This window comes from Ptychodera flava, chromosome 8 (assembly GCF_041260155.1).
Source record: "Ptychodera flava strain L36383 chromosome 8, AS_Pfla_20210202, whole genome shotgun sequence".
NCBI lineage: Eukaryota > Metazoa > Hemichordata > Enteropneusta > Ptychoderidae > Ptychodera > Ptychodera flava.
In genome coordinates, this window is record NC_091935.1 from 23,196,108 (window position 1) to 23,206,513 (window position 10,406).

Sequence of the window (10,406 nt, forward strand, 5' to 3'; positions counted from 1 at the left end):
TGAGGGTCTGCGCTACAACTTTGTGACTTTGGCATAAATACTGATCATCATTTAGGATACAAGAGCTGTAGGGTACTTTTGTAAGTATACAATAATGAAAAGAAATATTAAGTTTTTATGAAGAATATTCATCATCATGAATGTATTAATAACAGGGTCTGTACTACATCTACGCACATTAGGCATGAAAACTGTAAGGTTCTTTTGTAAGTATACAACATTGACAGAAATATTTCATGTTTATCAACAGTATTCAAGTTATAATCATCCTTCACCATCGGCAGAACTGCATTGTATTTTTCCCAAAAGCAGGGTATCCTCTATTTTTCTATCAAACATTAAAACTTGTTGTCGAAAGAACCCTGAGGAAAAACGGCCAATATTGGCTGTTGGTAGAAGAACAGAAAAACTCAGTGACATGCACAGTTCATGGCCTATCTTCTTTAATTCAGAGATTAAAAATTAATAATATTATTCGGTAATAAATAACAAGAATGAAAGAGAAAAAATACTGTCCAATCATATCATAGTTGCCTAACTCAACTTACTGCTAAAAGCAAGCTATGCTGTTTGAAGCATAGACAGGAAAAGAAAAGGAAAACACGAGACAATATGCCATGATGCCGGTGGTTTTTTGAAGTTTAAACTATTGAGGGCGCTGTATATAATGCTGTTGATGGTAAAGACGCTCTCTCTCTATTTTATTGAAATAAATTCATCTTTTTCAAAAAACAAAGCTTTCCAGTCATTTGCGGCAACTACCCATGCGCGGTGACTGAAATGTTGCTTAAGCTATGTTTTGACGATGTGTCTCTTCAGCTCAACCGAAAATCACAGGAAATGAGCATTTTGTAAGCGGATGAAGTATCAGGTATGAATTTTCGTGTGATTTTCTGCCGAGTTTGAAAGACACCTCGCTCGCCAAAACCCTAGCGTGATCAGCAACATTCTAGTCACCCCGTATGGATAGGCAGTGCCAACATCAGTGAAGTAGAGGTGCCCAATTATTGTGCAGTGCGAGGTGACCGGAATGTTGCTCACGCTTATGTTTTGGTGATGTGTCCATCGAATTCAGCCAAAAATCACACGAAACGAGCATTTTTGAAGCAAATTAAGTATCCGGTATGAATTGAGAGAACGATGGGGAAAATTGATGGTTTACATGATTAATGAACTTTCTAATTTTCACAGTAAAATTGAACGCCGAAAATGACATGGTGGCATAGTCCCTATACGAAATAGCCATTTGGTTTCCTGACTTTCTTCTCAGGCATAATATTAACAATGTGCACACATCTGTGAGGCACATAGACGCAGAGCGGAGACCACAGGTGACTGTGGCATGAACTACGCTAAGTCTTTTAAAAACTACCCAGTCCACATAACACCTGTGAGGAAGAACTTTGTCTATAAATGGCCAATGAAACTATACCGCATACTTATTATATCAAGAAGAAGGGAAATGCAACCAAGTCATGAAAAAAGCTCTGCAGGCTAGGAAAATCAAATAAGTAAATAGTTATTAAAGTTTGCTATCATAAACCATGGAGGTCTGCACACAACCTAGCTGCAGTACAGTAGCTCGAGGTTTTTTTTTGCCTGGGTTGCCGTCCGACCCATATACCCAGGCCCTTCTTCCTTTCTATGTATACTTCACGGCGCCTGTGACCACAACCATGATACCAGATATGAACTGTAAATGCTCACGTGTTTCATTATATATTGAGGTTATGTGTAAATTTGAACCTTTGCCACATGTTTGAAACTTCATTGAAATTATTATGATCAACATAATGAACAATAATCACCGCCGATTAATTCTAAAAGGTCATGAAGTATACAAATATGTAATTAGCTGAAATAAAAATATTAAAGTTATTTGACTGCGTTTATTGTACCACCACTTTATATAGCAAGTGTAATTACTGTTGGCCATGTCTTCAAGCCATATATGCCGAGCTGTGAGATATGCAAATTATAAATTAGCTGACATGAAAATGTGAAATGACTTTCGATATTGTTTTAACCTAGTACCTGGTATAATCATCAATGTACATAGCATATTTTGCCAACTTTGATCAAGTAAATCCCGGTATATATCCCTAATAAGCAAAGTTCATTAAATATGTAAATTAGGAATTGGCTTAAGTAAAAATGCTTAATGATTGTCAATAATGTTGTATCATGGTATCTGCAATATGTGTAGCAAATTTTGTCAACTGTGGTCAAGTCAATTCAGATATATATCTCTAATTAGGAAAGATCATTAAATATGCAAATTAGGAATTGGCTGAAGAGAAAATGCTTAATGACTTTCAATAATGTTGTATTATAGTGTCTTTAATGTACATAGCAAGTTTCATCAATTTTGATCAAGTCAATTCAGATAAATATCCCTAATTATGAAAATTCATTTAATATTAAAATTAGGTTTTGGCTGAAGTAAAAATGTCTTTTGACTTTCAATAATGTTATATCACAGTATCTTTGATGTGTATAGCAAGTTTCAACAACTACAATCAAGTTAATTCAGATATATTTCCCTAATTGGGAAAGTTCATTAAATATGCAAATTCGGAATTGGCTGAAGTAAAAATGCTTAATGACTTTCAAAAATGTTGAATCATAGTGGCTTCAATACATGTAGCAAGTTTCGTCAACTTTGGTCCAGTCATTTCAAATATATATCCCTAATTAACAAAGTTCATGAAATATGCAAATTAGGAATTGGCTGAAGTTAAAACGCTTAATGACTTTCAATAATGTTAAATCATAGTATCTTTAATATACATACCAAGTTTGGTTAATTTTGATCAAGTCAAATCAGATATATATCCCTAGTTAGGAAAGTTCATTAAATATGCAAATTGGCATTTATCTTTCATGTCACCCCTTAATGGTTCCCACTGCTGATATATCTTGGTGTGATCAACATTTGTAGCAAATCTCATCAAATTGTGTGTAGTCGTTTTTAATGTATATCCGTTTTTTCTAAAATCATTAATTATGTAAATGAGCAAAAAGTATGCAAGCCACACCCACCAAAAACTAAATTAAATCAGTTCTTGCCATTTGCTAACAGAATATATGTACCAGATTTGATTCTGATCTGATAAGTCGTTTTTGAGATATCGGACCAACAGACAGACAGACAGACACACAGACGGACAGACAGACAGACAGACAGACGGACAGACAGACAGACAGACAGACATCGCTGCGACATATACGTGAGCAAAAAACCTAGCTGAGAAATATTAGAATAATTTTGCTCAATGTCTCGAACTGGTGTGAATTCATAACAACAAACATTGTCAGACGCCAGGCTTTGAGTGGTCTGACGGTAAACACTTGTCTAAATTACGTTTTACCGTTCATAAATATCCTTGGAAAAGCTGCACTAGGCTCCCCACTCCTCCTACTCCTTGCTCCTAGCCCCTGGGCTCACAGTTGCGAGTGGAGTGATACGTACCGGCCGCCGCGTACTATGCACTATTCTATGCATAGTACGCGGCGGCCGGTACGTATCACTCCACTCGCAACCGTGCCTGGGCTCACCAACTACCCCTACGGGTCAAAGGTCAGACGCCAGGCTTGAGTGATCTGACGGTAAACACTTGTCTAAATATTACGTTTTACCGTCCATAATATCCTTCAAAAAGCTGCACTAGGCGCCGCTTTCCTCCTACTCCTTGCTCCTAGCCCCTGGGCTCACCAACTACCCCATGGGGTCAAAGGTAACGCCCTCCCCCCCCCCCCCACCCACCGAACGAGCACCTTGTTCGCGACTCGAAACGTAAATCCAACAGGACGATCTAAGTAGGTTTTGCGGGACCGTGGTTTTGTGTTAAGACCGCAGTGTTCACACATCCAAATGTGTTTCTCAAGTAAAGTACTGCTATTTTGAAGTATCATATTATCGCTCGAGAAAGTGGATGAAAGAAGATCCCTGTCACATGACGTCTCCACGGCCATTGCTCATCATCATAAGTATCCGCTGACCTCCCTCCGAGCTCAGACATTATCTCCGTTCTGTGACGGAGCAGGTCGTACAATTTGCATAGTTCATTGCGCATGCTAAGTAGACATTGCCAATATAATAGATACGATTTTTTCGCTTTACCCTGTAAAAGAACCTTGTTTTACGGGGTACCAGTCAACTCGCACTTTTTCCAACCCGCCCAGAACCAACTCGCCCGATTCCAACTCGCCCGATACCAACTCGCCCGATATTATTTTGCAATTTTATGAGTACCTGGTACGCTAGCTCTGCATGGCAGGGCTTTGTGTTTACCGGCGTAATACGGAGGCCGTTTAACGCCGGTAAACACACAGCCCTGCCATGCAGAGCTACTGGTACGCTTGCTGCGAATCCGTAGCCTTTGCCACTCGGGTAGCTTGGTCATTGGAGTCGAAGAACATGTCAAGGAGTGGCAGGGCTCGTTTTCGCATCAACTGGTACGCATAAAACGTTTTATTTCTAACAACAAATATTTCTAACATAGAGAACCACAGGTGCGGCTTGAAATATGTGCCAACACGGAAAACTGTTTATTTGCGAATTTCACGTTTTGCAAATCTCTTGAAAGAATAAATTTCGTTCAGCTTCTTTACGTAGTGGGGATAGTTACTGCGTACTGGCTCACTTCTTTAGGAACAGCAGGACCGTCTTTCACGAGTTACTGGCCTGGCATGCATGAAAATAGCTGGCCTCGGGCCATCGGGTTATCGTACATGGAATCTACAACACCGTATCTCAAAACAACGGGCGAGTTGGTATCGGGCGAGTTTGAATCGGGCGAGTTAAAGTTGGTTCTGGGCGGGTTGGAAAAAGTGCGAGTTGACTGTAATTCTGTTTTACTTTACCAACCCTTTAGGAAGCTGAGGAAAAACCCTGTCGCCAAATAGAAAACTTTCCCCTGAAAGGAATTTATTTATTTTCCTACAACCAAATACCTAATCAGTGATATTTTAAAAGTTGTACGTTACGGTCAAAAAGCAGAGAGGAAATTCTTCCGTACTGATTTCCTGTATTATTATTATTATTATTATTATATTATTATTATTATTTTGTGGTTTCCAAAGCTTAGTGAAATAAAACGAAAAAGACTAACATTTTGACAGGACAGGAAACGCCAGCTGAAAGCCATATTAGAGGCTTTGCTAAACACATATTTTCCGCTGCAAAAAGTTTTAATATTTATTAAAGCTCGGCAGACAGACACTTTATGAAGTTCACAAGCTTAATTTTCAATTTTGATAAGAGGGTCAAAATTATCTCCATGGCAATTAAGCAAATATTTACAACGAAAACATCACGAGATTTCTAAAAGTTAACAGTATTTGCGAATAGAGGTCACTTTCGCAATTTCCGAAGTTATTTTGTGAACACTTGTAAAGGAAGTGTTCGAAGATTAAAGAAAAAACTCTTCCACGGCTTTCATTTCATTCTCTCCATTGTACAACATATATACATTGTGACGCAAATAGATACCAACTTTCCGATGCTGCTCGTCGAATATGAGATAAAAAAGTTGACACAAGAATACCTTGAAAAAATTACAGTAGCGTGTAGTTGTGACACGAAAATAGTTTGCAGCAATCTGTACCGTATCTGACCGCACCAGCTATGCGTGTAACAAAATTATTCAATTATCTCAGAACTGAGTAACCTGCACTATAGCGTTAAACTTCTATTTTGTTAAGAAACGGAATCATCTCAATTCCAAGCATTCTTCAATATGCTCACGGCTATCTATTGTCTTCACTTTCACTTTGCTGCAATCTGCAATATCCGACAATCTATGACTCGGCTCCGAGTAACCTTCACTAACGTTAAAACTCCGTCTAGGCTAAAAAAAATTACCAATCCGTCTCAGTCTGCAGCATCCTCCAATACACTCAGGACTCTATGAAAGTCCACACATAAGAAAAGTCAATCACTTTGCAGCTATCTGCAATATCCAACAAAAATTATTAAAGTCTCAGCTCGGAGCAAACTGCACTGACGTTAAACTCCGTCAAGGCTGAGAAATTACTGATCTATCTCAGGCCGTAGCATTCTCCAATACACTTAGGACTCTATCAAGGTCCACAGATATGAAAAGTCAATCACTTTGCAGCCATCTGCAATATCTGACAAGCTATGTATAGTACAAAATGAAATAATGTCTCAGCTCAGAGCAAACTGCACCAAGATTGAAACTCCGACAATGAAAACAAATTTCAAATCTATGTCAGTCCGTTGCATCCACAATAAACTCAGAACTCTATCTACAGTCCATGGATACGAAAAGTCAATAGTTTGCAGCAATCTGCAATATGCAATACGCAGTGTGTATGGAGAAACGGTCAAAATGTCTCAGCTCGGAGCAAATTGCAGTAACGTTAAAACTCCGTCCAGGCTACGATATTACAATTCTATCTCAGTCTGTAGCATTCTCCAATACACTCAGGACTCTATCAAAGTCCACAGATACGAAAAGTCATTCACTTTGCACCAATCTGCAATATCCGACACACTATGTGTAGGTACAAAAATTAGTAAAGTCTCAGCTCGGAGCAAACTTCACTAACGTTAAAACTGTCCAGATTAGGAAATTCCTAAAATATCTCGGTCCGTAGCATTCTCTAATAAACTCAGGAATCTATTTAATGTGCACCGTTAAGAAAAATCTTTCACTTTGCAGCAATCTGCAATATCCGACACACTATGTATAGGTACAAAAATTAGTAAAGTCTCAGCTCGGAGCAAACTGCACTGACGTTAAACTCCGTCAAGGCTGAGAAAGTACTATCTATCTCAGTCCGTAGCATTCTCCAATAAACTCAGGACTCTGTCAAAGTCCACGGATACGAAAAGTCATTCACTTTGCAGCCAACTGCAATACCCAACACGCAAAGTGTATAGGTACGAAAGTCTCAGCTCGGAGCAAACTGCACTGACGTTAAAACTCCGTCCGGGCAAGGACATGACTAATCTATCTCATTTCGTAGCATTCTCCAATAAACTCAAGACTCTATCAAAGTCCACAGATATGAAAAGTCAATCACTTTGCAGCCATCTGCAATATCCGACACACTATGTATAGTACAAAATTATCAATTGTCTCAGCTCGGAGCAAACTGCACTAAGGTAAAAACTCTGACAATGTTAACAAATTTCAAATCTATTTCAGTCCTTTGCATACACAATAAACTCAAAACTCTATCTACAGTCCATGGATACGTAAAGTCAATTGTTTGCAGCAATCTGCAACATGCAATACGCAGTGTGTATGAGGAACGGTCAAAATGTCTCAGCTCGGAGCAAAATTGCAGTAACGTTAAAACTCCGTACAGGCTACGAAATTACCATTCTATCTCGGTCTGCAGCATCATTTAATAAACTCCGGACTCTATGAAATTCAACGGATACGAAAAGTCATTCACTTTGCAGCAATCTGCAATATCCGACACGCTATGAATAGTACAAAAACAATAAATTCAGGACTATCTAAAGTCCACGGATACGAAAAGTCAATTATTTGCAGTAATCTGCAACATGCAATACGCTATGCATATTACGAAACGGTCAAAATGTCTCATCTCGGAACAAACTGCACTAACGTTAAAACTCCATCCATGTTAAGAAATTACTAATCTATCTCCGAGTCAGTAAGTAGCACCATCCAATATGCTCGGCACCCTATCTATAGTCAACATTTAAGAAAAATGCTAAGTTTCCAACAAACTGCAAAATCCAATACACTGTATAGGCCTAGGACGAGTTAAAATGTCTCAGCTCCGAGTCGGAGCAAACTGCAGATAAAACTACGTCCAGGCTTCGAAATTTAAAATCTATCTCAGTCTGTTATATCCTCCAATAAGCTCACAACTCTCTCTAAAGGCCATTGATACGAAAAGTCAACCATTATTGCAGCAATGTGCAAGATCCAATACGCTGTATATATGACGAAACGGTTATAATGTCTCAGCTCGGAGCATACTGCACTAATGTAAAACTCCGTCCATGTCAAGAAATTACCAATCAATCTCAGTCCGTCTCATCCTCCAATATGCTCGAGTGGCCGTCTATAATCAACATTTACGAAAACACGCCGAGTTCCCACCCAAATATCCAATACGTCGCTGTGAATATGACGAAACTTTTAAAATGTCTCAGCTCGGAGCAAACTGCACTAACGTTAAAAATATTTCCATGACAAGAAAATTCAAATCTATCTCAGTTCGTAGCATCCTCCATTTTGCTCGACACTCTATCTATAGTCAATATTTTAAAGAAAAAACGCTAAGTTTCTAACAAATTGCAATATCCAATACGCTGTGTAGGCCTATATGACGAGACTTTTAAAATGTCTCAACTCGGAGCAAAATGCAAATGAAAACTACATCCAGGCTTCGAAATTTAAAATCTATCTCAGTTCGTTGTATCCTCCTATAAGCTCATAACTCTATCTTAAGGCCATGGGTACGAAAAGTCAATCATTGGCAGCAATGTGCATGATCCTATACGCTGTGTATATGACGAAACGGTTATAATGTCTCAGCTCAGAGCATACTGCACTTACGTTAAAACTCCGTCCACGCCAAAAAATGACCAATCACTCACGTTTGGTTGCATCCACAATAATCTCAGGACTATATCTTGGCCCAAATTTACAGAGCAACTCACAATCTAACCCCTAATTGTGTAGCCAGTATGTTCAATAATTATATCCCTTCCAAATCACTTCGTTCTTCCAATCAGAACCTCCTTAAGGGAGCCTTCAGTAATTACAGGGGGCGGGGGAATTTCGAGAACACCTGTACCGTAAATTGTGACCCTCCCCCCATCCTCCTGTCTGAAATGTGACCCTCCCCCTTATCCGACATTCTAAAACTTGACCCTCCCGCCAACCACTGCGGTATTTTCCCCGGGAATAACTAAAACAGTATCTGCTAATTTACATAACAATTGGTTCAATGGTTATGTTGGGGACAAATTACAGAGGGGAGGGCTGTAGTTTTTGGAGGGACAGTCGCAATTTATCACGCAAGAATTGTTGAAGAGATATGGTATTTCATACAGTTTAGGGAGGGTCACCATATTTTGTGCAACTATAAGAAGGCAAGATGTAGCTGATTTAGTGCTTCATCCAAAAATATGAAAATCATAATACATGGAGTCTATCAGGCAAATTATTGACAATTTACCCCCACAAACATGCTATATCTGTATTTTATATATGTTTGATAATGTATTTAAATGTACTTTGCTTGAATAGGGAAGTAAAATGAACATTTGTGTACAACAAATTGATTTCTGAATTTCATCTAAAAAGTTGGTTCACTATCCATGGTGTTTATGATGAAATTATGAATAGTTTTTTCCAATACAAAAATAGGTAAATCTTTGCATTTGTGTACTCTTGATTATTGATATTAATTTTCTTGATTAGACTAGAGTGGTTACAAGTCTATGGTTGTGTAAGAATTTTGATTTTGGAATTTCACCAAAATGTCATTCAATACACTATGCATTGGGGTCTACGATGAAACTATGAATAATTTTTTTTTCAGTACAAAATTAGATAAATCTGTGCATTTATGCATGCTTGATTATTTAGATTATTGTTCTTGATTAGACTACAGTGGTTACAAGTCTATGCTTGTGCAAGAAATATGATTTTGGAATCTCACCAAAATGTCAATTCACTATGCATGGGGGTCTATAAGTGTGTGCGTATTTTGTTGGTGATTTCCTATTCAGGAAATATCACACGGACAATCAAAGTTTTGGCCATAATATCAGCTTCTGTCAAAAGTGACCCTCCCCAAAGCTAGGTTTATAAAAAGTGACCCTCCCCCTTGAACTGTTTTCTAAAAAGTGACCCTCCCCGCCAATTCCCCCGGCCTACCCCGTCCCCTTGTAATTACTGAAGGCGTTCTAAAGTTCCCAAAGCACGTACACTTCTTTATCAAAACACTTTGTCTGTTGCGGGTGTGGATGAATATAACAATCTCCCCAAATCAATCATAGCTTTAAGAAATCTTGTAACAACTTTCTGTATTCTATTTACTTGTCTGATGCTTCTTCGTAGTTTTTTTGATATTTGTACTTCTGTGTTTTTCGTGTTTTCAAGTTGGTGCTGTAATATGATTTTCTTTTGTCTATTCGACCTCAATGAAAAGAGGTGTTTCATCTATGGAGTTATCGAGTTTAAATAAAGATTAATAATATTAATAATATCTAAAGTCCATGCTTACGAAAAATGTCATTACTTTGCCGGAATATCCGACACGCTATGTGTCTTAATTATAAAATGTCTCAGCTCGGAGCAAACTGCAGTAAGATTAAAATTCCGTCCACGTCTTAGCTTAGTCCGTAGTATTGTCCAATATGCTCGAGTATCCATCTATAGTCA